Source organism: Marmota marmota, unplaced genomic scaffold (genome assembly GCF_001458135.2).
Source record: "Marmota marmota marmota unplaced genomic scaffold, marMar, whole genome shotgun sequence".
Taxonomy (NCBI): Eukaryota; Metazoa; Chordata; class Mammalia; order Rodentia; family Sciuridae; genus Marmota; species Marmota marmota.
Window position 1 is genome coordinate 6,877,317 of NW_026000153.1, and position 12,581 is coordinate 6,889,897.

At 34.1% G+C, this 12,581-nt stretch overlaps 1 protein-coding gene and 1 non-coding gene across 2 annotated transcripts in view; one reads left to right on the plus strand and one right to left on the minus strand.

Moving 5' to 3' along the window:
- Positions 1–12,581, plus strand: part of Znrf2 (zinc and ring finger 2) — a 92,551-nt gene that overhangs the window by 1,816 nt on the left and 78,154 nt on the right. The window lies entirely within an intron of this gene.
- On the minus strand, positions 7,887–7,988 carry LOC125611567. Its single transcript, XR_007341780.1, has one exon. It is a non-coding gene; the product is annotated as a U6 spliceosomal RNA (small nuclear RNA).

The following is a 12,581-nucleotide window of genomic DNA, read 5'->3' on the forward strand; positions in this document are numbered from 1 at the left end:
CTCCCCACCCACCCCCAGTGAGGAGAATGGAGCTAGTATTGTTTTAAAACAAGCTGACGAAACAGCCCTCGTGGTTGTGGCTTTTAATACCAGGAAGTCAGGCGGAGACCCGCTGCTAAATGTAGTTGTGTCTGGGGACCGAGTGGGGAGCAGCCAAAAGTCGAGGGCCTCAAATGGACTTTTGAGTATTTGAAAAAGAAGGAAGTTATCATTTCCATTGGACCGACTTTTAAATAAAATCGGGGATCCCTAAGTCTCTAAATGGGCTCACCTAGCACATATACGTTAATTGGATGCATGTGTTGATTGAAAGTGTTTTCGTTTTTTTTTTAACCTCAGTGAATTGCTACTTTGCATAATGGTTAATGTCAGCCCTGCCTAATTTAGAAATTTAAATAATCCTAAGCAGTTTCTTTAGGAGAGCGTTTAAAAATTATCACAACTTTGCCTACAAGGGGGCAGTAATTGGCTAGGTTCTTTTGAAGAGCAGTATTGACTATGGTTAAGGAAAAGTCACTTGTGGGGAAAAAAAAAATTAGTAGGAAACTGCTTACCGAAGAAAGGGTGCGCTTCATCTGAGGAAAATGAATTCTGCCTCTTTGTTTTATGCTGAATCAAGACCACCTTTCCTCCCTCCTTTATGAAAAGAAAGAAACACATAGAAGATAAGTATTCCCATATAATTGCATAATTTTCCTGATGCAACTGAGCACAGAACAGGGAAAACACTTATCCCCTCCATTTTTATAGCTTCTTTACTCATGTGTTTATAAATGTAATTACTCTGAGTAGAAAGTTGGTAAAATAGAATATTCAGTAAGAACATATATCTGTTCTGGTTTTCTATCAGCATTCACACTAGAATAAGTTAAAGATGTCGTGTTTAGTTTTCCCACCTTTTTAATACCGCTTTCTACTTTAATAAGGAGTGGCTAACTTTTTAATTACCTATTTATGATAATATTTGCTGTGTAAATGAAAATATAAGTTGTTTTCCTACAGTTGGGCCATCTTTAAAATCTTGTTTTTGATAAAAAGAATTGGTGGTGTCCTTACTGTGCCTTGATTACAACACAGCTGAAGGTGCTGTAAAGCAGTTTCCAGAGAATTGAAGATAAGGACTGTTACTGGTTTTAAATTTTTTTTTCTTTTTAAAATAAAAATTTGCATTTAGCAGTGTTAATTATCAAAAGATATGAGTATGTAAAAGGAAATAGGGAAGGTTTTGTCAAATTAATTATTTACTTAATATATTGATTACTGCATTTTAAAGGGCTTATACTTCACTTTGACAAAAAGTATATTTGCATGGGTTTATTTTGTTTAATACTTCCCTTTAGACCAGAGCAAACAGTTGACACCCATGCTTTTAATTCATAATAAATTAGCAAGTGAAAAAGATCTAGTTGCTGGAAGTTGGAGGTAAAGCATTTTTTTTAAAGTCTAAATTTTAGGTTTATGTGCTTATAGTTCTAGTGCATTTGGGTTTGGAAGACAGGATAGTGTGAGGAACTTTGGGCAGTCTTTCCCAACTAGATCTCTGTAGAGAATTGAACACTCCTGTCTATCCAATGTGTGCAATGAATATAACGTTTTCTCTCCGAGTGTATTCAGAATGATTCTGGTTATGTATCATTCTTGGGACTTTTGAGGAAACCATCAATTTTCTGTGTTTTACTGATTCACATGAGAAACCTCAGTTGAGAAAGGCTGGAAGAGTATCAGAAGATACCTGTTCTTAAATGAAAAGATCAGAACATAGGGCTGTGACTTTAAATTCTTTAGACAGATGGAATAGATTTATGTGAAAACCCATTTTTTAGTGACATTGTCTTAGTGAGATTTTTTTCTGTATGTCGGTGCATGGAATGAGGAAAACAATAGATGCATGTTTCTTATTTTGAGACTTAGGGAGCTGAATGATGAACCTTATAATTTAAAAAATTCGACTTGATTACACTTTACATTGGCTTAATTTTTATATGTATTATGATATTAGCATGTCCTTTAACTTTGGGCATATGTAATGAACTCCATCTGAAAATTGAGAAAAAGAATATTTCTAAATTAATGAAAAGTTCTTAACTGTTTTTTAAAACTTATTTTAGTTGTATTATTCTCATAAGAAAAATATGAGGCTAATAATCTTTCTCTTATGGGCTATTAAGTAATTTATAGAAAATGAAAAACTGTCACGTTTTTTTTTTTTTTTTTTTTTTTTTAATCTTAGGAGTCTAGTAGCAAATCCATTTGTTAGTAGTTCTATCATAATTGCCAAATTGAACAAGGAGGTTTTCTGTTATGGTTTTATGTTTTACTCTTTTTTAGACATATATTTTGGCTATATACTCTTATTTAATTATCTCTCTAGAGAACTGAAAAAGAGGTGCTTGATCCAGATATTTCAGTTTGTAGAAATTTCCTAGAAGTGAGTTCTTGGACATTAAACTATGATTAGAATCTGTATAGGAGTTTTTAAAAAATGGAATAGTTTTTTCTTTTTGTTCGGACTGATGAGATTAATACTATTAAGATGAAGAGAAGCTATCTTGATTACTACTAATATTGCCCATCCCTTTTGTTTTAAAACTGGCTTTTAAGGGCATAGTCTAATATTTAAAAATCTTAGTATGGTATCTCAGGATTTGTTCAACTTTATTTTATGTCTACTTTTTTCCCCACTAAGTCATGAATGTTTATAAAAACAATTATCATGGGTGGTAAAGTAGCCTTCATTAATGCAGTGTGGTTGGGAAGTTGAATGAGACTATAAAAATATAGCAGTCAGTGGAGGTTATTTCCAGAGAAATTGTATGGAATTATGTCATGTATCTGAGACTGGAAGTGAGAATGTAAAGTGAATTAATTGAAGACAATCAATCAGGAGTACAGTGTTGCTTTTGACTGTCTAATTGTCTTGAGTTTGTGGTTTGCAATATTCTGTTTGGAATTCAGGTGCCTCCTGTTATTTATGAAGCCTGTTTCCTCATGTCAAAGTAGTATGGTTTTTCTCTTAAAAGCCATACTCTTAAAACTACATATCTTAAGATCTGTATTTTTGAGAAGGTTTACTTCACCTGATTTTTAACATGGATATGAGGTTTTATAGTGTAGATTATCTCAAATTACTGAATTGTTCTCAGTCATCACTTCTTAGCAATATCAAGTGCCAAAATATTTGGATTTGGGATAGATGACATAGTTAATATGGTTTCTATTTCTGAAATTTATTTTAGTCAATAGAAGCCATTTATAGGGAGTGGCAGAAGAGGAATGAATTGCCTCTTCCTAAGAAAAATGACACTTCTAACTGCTACCCATGCCAGTCTTGAAAAGGAACTTTTGTGGTTAATGTTTCTCACTTATAATCTCAAGTATTTTTAAATATGTTTCATGCTAAAGTGTGACCTGTCATAGAAGTTTCTGCTTTGGGAATTTTTTGGAAGTACCTCGACCACAAGGTAGAAGGTGAGCTGGAGGGAGGAATGTTAATAGTTGCATGGACCCTATCTGATCTTAGAACTGCATGCTGTAAATACTAGGTACTTAGATGCTTATTGGCTGCTGTAGTTCTGGTCTCCAGCAAGTCCCCTGCTCTTCTCCAATTAATTGTTTTGCTTGGTAGCCAGTAAGTAGGTTTTTATTTCAATGTCCACTTTCATATTACTTATTCATCTTGAAAGGTAAATTACCTTAATGTTCTTCCATACACTGGATATACTTAAAATTGGGTTTATTAAAGGGTTAAAAGAGAAGTGTAGGAACTACATTATGTAGTTTCTAAGATTTATCTTCTTACATAAATATTCCTAAGCACATAGTTTAATTAAAATATTAGTCTTTTAATTTTGCATTATGTGTTCCATCATTATATGTTTAGAAATTGGAAAAAACAGCCCTTTATTTGAACAAAGGGTTCAGAAATGTCTTATATTCCAATTGTATTTGTGTTCTATGATGTTTATTAACAGCTTCCTACAGATTTAGCTGCTTAAAGCAACACACATTTATTTCTCTTTCTATGGGTCAAGGATCTAGGCATAGCATAGCTGAGTCCTCTGCAAGACTCCGTTTGAAATGTTGGCTAGGATTGCATTATCTAGAGATTCAGATGGGGAAGAATCCGTCTTCAGATGGCCTCCAATTGTTTGGCAGAATTGTCTTGTGGTTTGGGTTCTTGGAAGCGTGCTTCTTCAAAGCCAGCAAGTAGAGAGAGTAGGAAGATGGACTAGTACTATATCTATGTCATCAGTACACCAGGCCTTTATTGCAGGTTTCATTGGTTAAAAGCAAACTATGAGTCTGGTTCACACACAAGGGGTGGGGGTTTTGCAAAGGTTTAAACACCAGAAAGTAGGAATCCAAAGTAGTTTCTTTAAAGTGTGTGCCACACTGATTAATAGACTTAGGTAGTACAGTAAACATGTAACTGCCTTAATTTTTTAAAAAGCTCATTTTTTAAAAACTTTTAAAAAAGTTGCAATAATGCATGTAGTAAGTACAATATTAGTAAACATGAATGAGCCTCTTTTAGGAGCTGGGAATTTTAGGTTTCATGGGTATAAACATGAAAGGCTTCTTCCTGCTCTTGCTCAATGTTCCCTTGGGTTTTAGAGGACCTTTTTGATTATACAATGTTATAGGTTCTGTAATAGGACTTTTAACAAAACATTTAGTGAAGGATCTCTATCCAGGGTAGTCAAAGAATGCTTTACAGAGAAAGGTAACATTTCAACTGTTTGAAGGATTTAAAAATTTTATGGAGGAGAGGGACTATGGACTAAAGAAAAAATCCACAAAAGACTGGGACTTTGATAGGGTATACTGAAAAGTTGACCACATCTGGACTATTGGGTGTGTGGAGGAATGGTGAACACATGAATCTAGAGAATAGAAATTTGGGCTGATCATCGAAATTCTACAGTGCTCCATTTATTTTATTTAATCAAGTTTGAAAGCAAGGTAGTATAATTAGGCCAGGGGGTACCATTGTAGGATAGATAATACATGTACATGGATAATAATCTTCTGTAGTGGTGGAGTGTTAGCTTTTGAACTGTACACCACCCTGATCCAGATTGTTTTTTAGGCAGAGAATGTGGTAGCAGGAAATTAAGCTAGAAAATTTGGAATGTAATTGGTGGGCTAGGCACCTTAGTGCATACCTGTAATTCTAGCTACTTGGGAAGCTAAGACAGGAGGACTACAAGTTTGAGGCCAGCATGTGCAACTTAGGCAGACCTTGTCTGAAAATAAATAAAAAGGCCTGGGGATATAACTCAATGGTCGAGCCATTGGGTTAAATCCCTAGTACCGTCAAAATAAAGGAAAGAAAGAAAATTTGTGGAAGATGCCTAAGTTGAAATTATTGTCAAGGGAGGAGAAAAATTGGATTTGATCTAGATTTATAAGGTAGAAATGATAGAATTGAGAATCTAGGTGCATAGTGACACCTTTAAGCAATATTAAAGATGGGAAGAACAGTTTTCAGAAGTAATGAGTTCTTCTAGGTGTGTTAAATTTGGGTGGCTGTCAGATTTCCATCTGGATAGAAGCATCCTTTTAGAAGTTGAAAATGATTCTTTAACTTGGGACTTTACAAAAAAATTGAGAAATCATCAATTTGAGGATTATAAGTGGATCTAAAAAGTGGGTGATTACTAAGGGATGAATATAAATCTTGTTTTTAAGGGCATAGGCTAATATTTAAAAACCTTAGTATGGTATCTCAGGATTTGTTCAACTTTATGTCTACTTTTTTTCCCCATTAAGTCGTGAATGTTCATAAAAACAATTAGCATGGGTGGTAAAGTAGCCTTCATTAATGCAGTGAGGTTGGGAAGTTGAATGAGACCAAAAAAATATAGTAGTTCAGGTTATTTCCAGAGAAAATGTATGGAATTATGTCATGTGTCTGAGTCTGGAAGTGAGAATGTAAAGTGAATTAATTGGAGACAAGCAACCAGGAGTATAGTGGATAGGATCTGAGGTGCAAGGATTTTATGATTTTTTTTGTGCATTATAATTATACATAATGGTAGAATTTGTAAATATGTATATTTTCCCCCTGATACTATGGATTGAAACCAGCAGTGCTCTACCACTGAACTACATCCTCAGCCCTTTTTATTTTTTATTTTGAAACAGTCTTTTACCAAGTTGTCAAATTGCTGAGAAAGACCTAGGAGTAAGGATTTTAAGAGACAGAGGAAGAGGCCATGATTAGAATTGAATTATAAGGAAAAAAAGTCACTTAACTTTTTAAATCATAAAGATTATAATACAGTACATATTCAGTAGAAAACAATAAAATACAGAAAAGCGTGTAGAAGATGTTGCAATTACTTGTAGTCATATCACCAAAAATAACCAGAATAAAACGTTGATGTCTACTTTCTTCATGTATACACATCTGGAATACAAAAACTTGGGACATTCTATACAATATTTTGATTTTGAACCTTTTTGATTTTTCTAATATAAGATTTTAAATTTACTTCTACAGATTTTGAAGTGTTTTTACTAACATTTAGTGGAAAATGTCTTCTGATTTCCCTTGTGATTTCTTGGATCTATGGACAATTTTTTGATAACATTTTTTTTTTACCCCATCAGTTTTTAACATAACATTTTTTATAGCACGATTTTTTGTTTTTGTTTTTTTTTTTTTGGTACTGGGGACTGAACTCAGGGCCACTAGATCATTGAGCCACATCCCCAGCCGTATTTTGTATTTTATTTAGAGACAAGGTCTCACTGAGTTGCTTAGGACCTCACTAAGTTGCAGAGGCTGGCTTTGAACTTCCTCCTGTCTCAGCTTCCTGAGTATCTGGGATTACAGGCCTGTGCCATTGTGCCACTTTTATTGTTGATTTCTGTTTCATTAGTTCAACTTCTTATCTCTTTTTTTTTCCTATTTTGTAAAATTAATTTTGTTCATTCTCTCAGCTTCTTAATTTATTTTTCACTTATTTTTTTAAATGATTAAAACATTTAAAGCTATGATTACCTCTCAGTGTAATAAGTCACTTTTCATAGCTTTGAATGCTATGTGTTTTCATATGTATATACACATTTTCTTTTAAAAACAACTGTGAGGAATAAATTTTAACTACATGTTTTGATATTTTCATTTGAGAGTTATTTTAAAGTATAGCTTTAAAATTTTTAATACCCTGTTGTTATTTCTAGTGTTAACTGAAAGTGTTGTTTTGTGATCATAGAATCTATGAATTGTAAATGATGGAAATAGCTTAAAACAAGTGAAAAATAATATATTGTCCTCTAATTATTGGAAAGGATCCTAGGGTTGTGCACAGAATTGAAGGAACAGGTGCAAAGAACCAAGACCACTGGAACCAAAATGTAGCAATGTGTGTGTGTGTGTGTATGTGTGTATGTGTGTATGTGTGTATGTGTGTGTATGTATGTATGTGTATATACACCCATGCACATAATTTGTGTAGATGCTCTAATCTCATTTTGCTTTTCCCTACTTTATCCTATTCTGTTGAATATAGGCCTTTTAAGCTGATGACCTGCAGGCTCATCTTTACTTCTAACCCTTTGTGATTTTGGAGGCTTAAAAAAGAGGGGATTATTTCTCTCTCTATCAGAAGGACTCTGATTAGCTCATGGTCAGGAGGACCATGTACTTTACTCTCATGCCCTATTTCCTTCCCAGTTTCTCAGATTTTGCAAAAAGAATCTAAACTTTTAGTTTTTGTTATTTTTAAAAATGTGTTTTCTAACAAGATTCTCTGGTGAATATTTGAATTAAGCTTTACAGCACGTTTACTGTGCCATATATGTGGTAAAAACTTTGTACATATTGAATATTTCCAAAAATATATTTAATAATATTGTGTATTTATGTTAATTTTTTTAAAAAATGTGGTTGGATTGTGAATTTGTGTGTTCTTCTTATACAGGGGCTGTGCTAATCTTCCCTGTATCATTCCAATTTTAATGTGTGCTGCCTAAGCAAGTGCTTTGTATGTTCTTAAACAAGGTTGTTGATCGCCAAAATTATTGTCATATTTAAATCACTTGAAAAACATTGCTTCTGAAAGAAGCAGTGTAACTATGTCTTTATTTGTGTTAATATATGTAAATGGAATTTTTGAACCAGAGAAAATAAGTATAATGTGGGTTATACAAGTGGGAACAATCATAAAATTGCCTTAGGAATAAAATTATGCTGTTTAGAGCCTTTTTTTTTTTTTTTTAAATAACCAGTTGGATTTGCTACAAAGTATTCTTAGATTATTTCAAATTTGTTTTGTGGGTGGTTGGAGATGGCTAAGATGATTGGTAAGAAGATAAGGCAGGTCAGACTTTTTGTTAGGTATGTACTGCTGCTTCAGGACAGAATCTGAAGGCTTAGCTTTTAAAATTTATTTTTTATTTTTTTAAGTTGAAGCCAGGGTCTCCCACATGCTGGGCAAGCACACTACCCATCCCAGATTCAGCCTCTTTATAATTGTTGTATGATATGGCGCATCTTTAATAAAGCAATTATTCATTGCTCTGCTGCTGCCTTTGCATCTTCTAGTCTGAGAGGTCCGAGGTCTTGATTTGTTTTTCCTCAGATCTGTAACACAGTATTTCTTCAAAACACTTCCAGTAGCCAGGAGTGATGACACATGCCTGTAATCCCAGTGACTCTAGGCTGAGGCGGGAGGATCCCAAGTTCAAAGCCGCCATCAGCAATTTAGCAAGGTCCTAAGTAACTCGGCAAGACTCTTAACTCAAAAAATAAGGGGTGAGGGGTTGGGGCTGTAGCTCAGTGGCAGAGTGCTTAACTAGCATGCATGAGGCACTAGGTTCGATCCTCAGCACCATGTAAAAATAAAATAAAGGCATTCTGTCCATCTACAACTACAAAAAAAAAAAAAAAAAGGGGGAGTGGGGTTGCAGCACAGTGGTTGAGTGCCCCTGGGTTCAATCCCTGCTAACAACAAGGAGAGCACCTTCAAGGCTTAATTCCTTTATAACTCCCCTTGTCCACTCTTGCTCCATCTGACCATATACAGAATTTTTAAGGATTGTTGTTTGTTTCTGTAAAATCAAACCACAACTAATGTCTTCATAAATATTGAACTAATACCATTGCTTTTATGTAGTAATTCATAGATGAGGAAAGTGATTTCACAAGAACTATCTCCTTTGAGTCGCTTAAAAAGTAGGGAGGGTAGATAAATTTCCTTAAATTATTTGGAGATGTTAGTCTACTTAACAGTTATAGTATTTAAATGTTATTTATTCTGTATACATTATTATTCTGTAGAACATATCGAACTTTCTTTTAGTAATTCGGAGTTCACATTGGCTGCTTTTCTTTTCCTGTACAATCTTTGTGTTTTAAAATTTTTGCTTAGTTTCTTGAAAGATTATTTAGTTTTACAGCCCTCCCTTGGTAATGTAAATCTCAGTTTGTTCATATACATTAGATCCTCTCTGAATTTCATCTTGATAAAGTCTCTTCTGGGGCCTTCTGACCTCCCCATTCTGAATTGGTCCAGGAGAATCCATTTCCTTTTTATGATCAATATTCTAATACTTTGATGTCGTGTCTTTTCTTTCTTGATATTCTCCATTGTTTTGGGGCAGAACACAATCTCCTATGTCCTACTGAGAAACAATGTATGTAAGGTAAAAGTTTTTGAGACTTCAGAGTCAAAACATATTTATCCCCTCCCTCCCTTAGGGTGGGGGGATTGAACCTAAGGCCTCACACATACTAAGCAAGTGTTCTATCACTCAGCTTACACCCTTGACCCTTTTTATTTTGAGACAGGGTCTTAGAGAATTGCCCAGGCTGGCCTTAAATTTGTGACCCTCCTGCCTCAGCCCCCTATTTACCTGGGATTATAGGCATGTGCCTAGCCTGCCTTCATTCTTGATTACTGCTTTGGCTTGACATTGAGTTCTAGGTTGGAAATTATTTTCTCTCAGATTTTAGATGTGTTGTTGAGTATATGGTTGTCATTCTAGTTGTTGATTCTTTGTATGACCCCTCCCTCCCCCCCAAATCCAAACTTTCAGGTTCTTTTCCTAGGGTTATAATTTTTTGTTATTATGGATCTTGGAAGGAATGTGTTATTAAAGCATATTTGTAAGGCTCTTTTAGTCTGTTAAATTTTGTCCTTCATTTTTGGGCAGTTTCAAAAAATTATTTCTGTGTGTTCCACCATATTTTCTTCTCATTTAGATTTTGAATACCTAGAATGATTCTCTGCTTAATCTTTTCTTGATTTTTTTTTTTTTTTTAAGTCTCTGGTTTTTTGTTGTTCTTTTTTGGAAGGTTTTTTCTTCCATTGTTATAATACTTAAGTTGTTTTTTGTTTCTATAATTTTTACCTTTTGATTTCAGTGTTTTTTATTTTTATGAACTTTCTTTTTGTGAGATTTTTTTCATACATTTATTTTTTTCCCACTTTTTTATTGGCACATTATAGTTGTACATAATGGTTTGTTGTTAACATATTTGGGCATACACACAATATAACGATGTAATTTGGCCATCGTCACTCCCCAGCACTTCCCCCCTCATTCAGTATCTCCTACTCATTGGTATCTTTCTTCTATTGATCTCCCTTTGATTTTTCATGAGGTCCTGGAACCCACTCCCCACTTTTCTTTTTCCTTTTTTCTCTCTAGCTTTTGCATATGACAGAAAACTTATGACCATTGACCCTCTGAGTTTGGTTTATTTCACTTTTAACATAATGTTCTCACTATGCATCTGCTTTCCTGTAAATAACAATTTCATTTTTCTTTATGCATAAAACTCCATTGTTGTTGTTGTTGATCATTTATTTGTTGATAGATACCTAGGCTGGTTCCTTAGTTTGGCTATTGTGAATTGTGCTGCTATATAAACATGGGTATGCATGTATTACTATGGTGTGATAACTAATTCTTTCTGTCATATGGTGTTGCCATGGCTAATCTTTTGAGGCACTCCATACTGATTTCCATAGTGGTTGTACTAATTTATAGTCCCACCAAGAGTGTTAACAGTTTTCCTTTTTCTCTACATTCTCTCCAAGATTTATGATTTGTATCCTTGATGACTGGCATTCTGACGGGTATGAAGTGAAATTTCATTTTAGTTTTGATTTGCATTTCCGTAATTGTTAATGATGTTGAACTTTTTTTTTATACATGTGTTGGCCATTTGTATTTCTTCTTTGGGGGAAGTGACTGTTTAATTCATTTGTCCATTTATTAATTGGGTTTTTTTGGTTCAAAGTCTTTCAAGTTTTTTTATATATTCTAGATATTAATCTACTGTCAGAGAGTAGCAAAGATTTTTCTCCCATTCTGTAGGTTCTTTCTTCGCATTTCTTAGTTTCCTTTGCTGGGCAGAAGTTTTTTAATTTGATGCTGCCCCATTTATTTACTCTTGGCATTGTTTCCTGAGCTTTGGGGGTCCATTCATTACATTTTTTTGTGTGATAACAACATCTTTTTCTGAGACTATTATGTGTATTTTTGCATGTTTGTTTATATATGTTCATATATGTATGTTTACTTATGTGTGTATGCTTTTTTCCCTTCCTAATCGCTTACTTTCTTCCCAGTTATTTTTCTCTTGGCTTAAGTTTTTTTGTTTTCTTTAAGTGTTTGGTGATATTTGGCTGATTACTGGTACATTAAAGTGGGGTACTTAAAAATTGATTGGAAGCTGTCTCTGTATGTAGAATCATCTGTCTGGTCTCTTTTCTTAAGAATATTAAATTAATTGCCTTTTCTCTTAGGCTTGGTCATATTTTCCAGTTATGATTTTTCTTACATGAAAGACTCCCCACCTCCCCATCTGGGGACCTAGGGCCTAGTACATGCTAGGCAGGTGCTCTACCACTGAACTACAATTCTAACCTTTTTTCTGGTTTTCATTATTGAGTTGTTAAATCCTTTATATATTATGGACACAAAAATCTTTTTCCAGAAATATGAATTATGAATATTGCCTTCTATGTGTTGCCTGATGGTGTACTTTTTTATTAGCATGTTTTTAGTATTGAGGAAATTTAATTAATTTATTTTTAAATATTTGCAGTTGTAGATGGACTCAAAATAACTTTATTTATTTTTTTATGTGGTGCTGGAGATCAAACCCAGTGCCTCACATGTATTAGGCGAGTGCTCTACCACTGAGCCACAATCTCAGCCCTAATTTATTTTCATAGTTAGTTTTTTTGGGGTTTTGTTTTTGATTGCTCTACTGGGGTTGTACTCAGGATACTTTACTGCTGAGGTATATATATTAAAAAAATATATATATATATATATATTTAGTTTTTATTTAGGGACAGGGTCTCTTAAGTTTTCTAGGCTGACCTTAAACTTGTGATCCTTCTGCTGTAGCCTCTTGAGTTTCTTGGAATTCAGACATGTGCTACTGTGTCTAGGTCAAGACATAATTTTTTTGGGGGGGGCGCGGGGTTCTAAGAGTAGAGTGAAAGTATTTGGAGTCTCAGCATTCAACATGATACTTTTGTTTAATCTCCATCCTATGGTCTCATATATCAACATAGTACCTCTGCCTTCAGCTATTGACATTGTCACCAAGT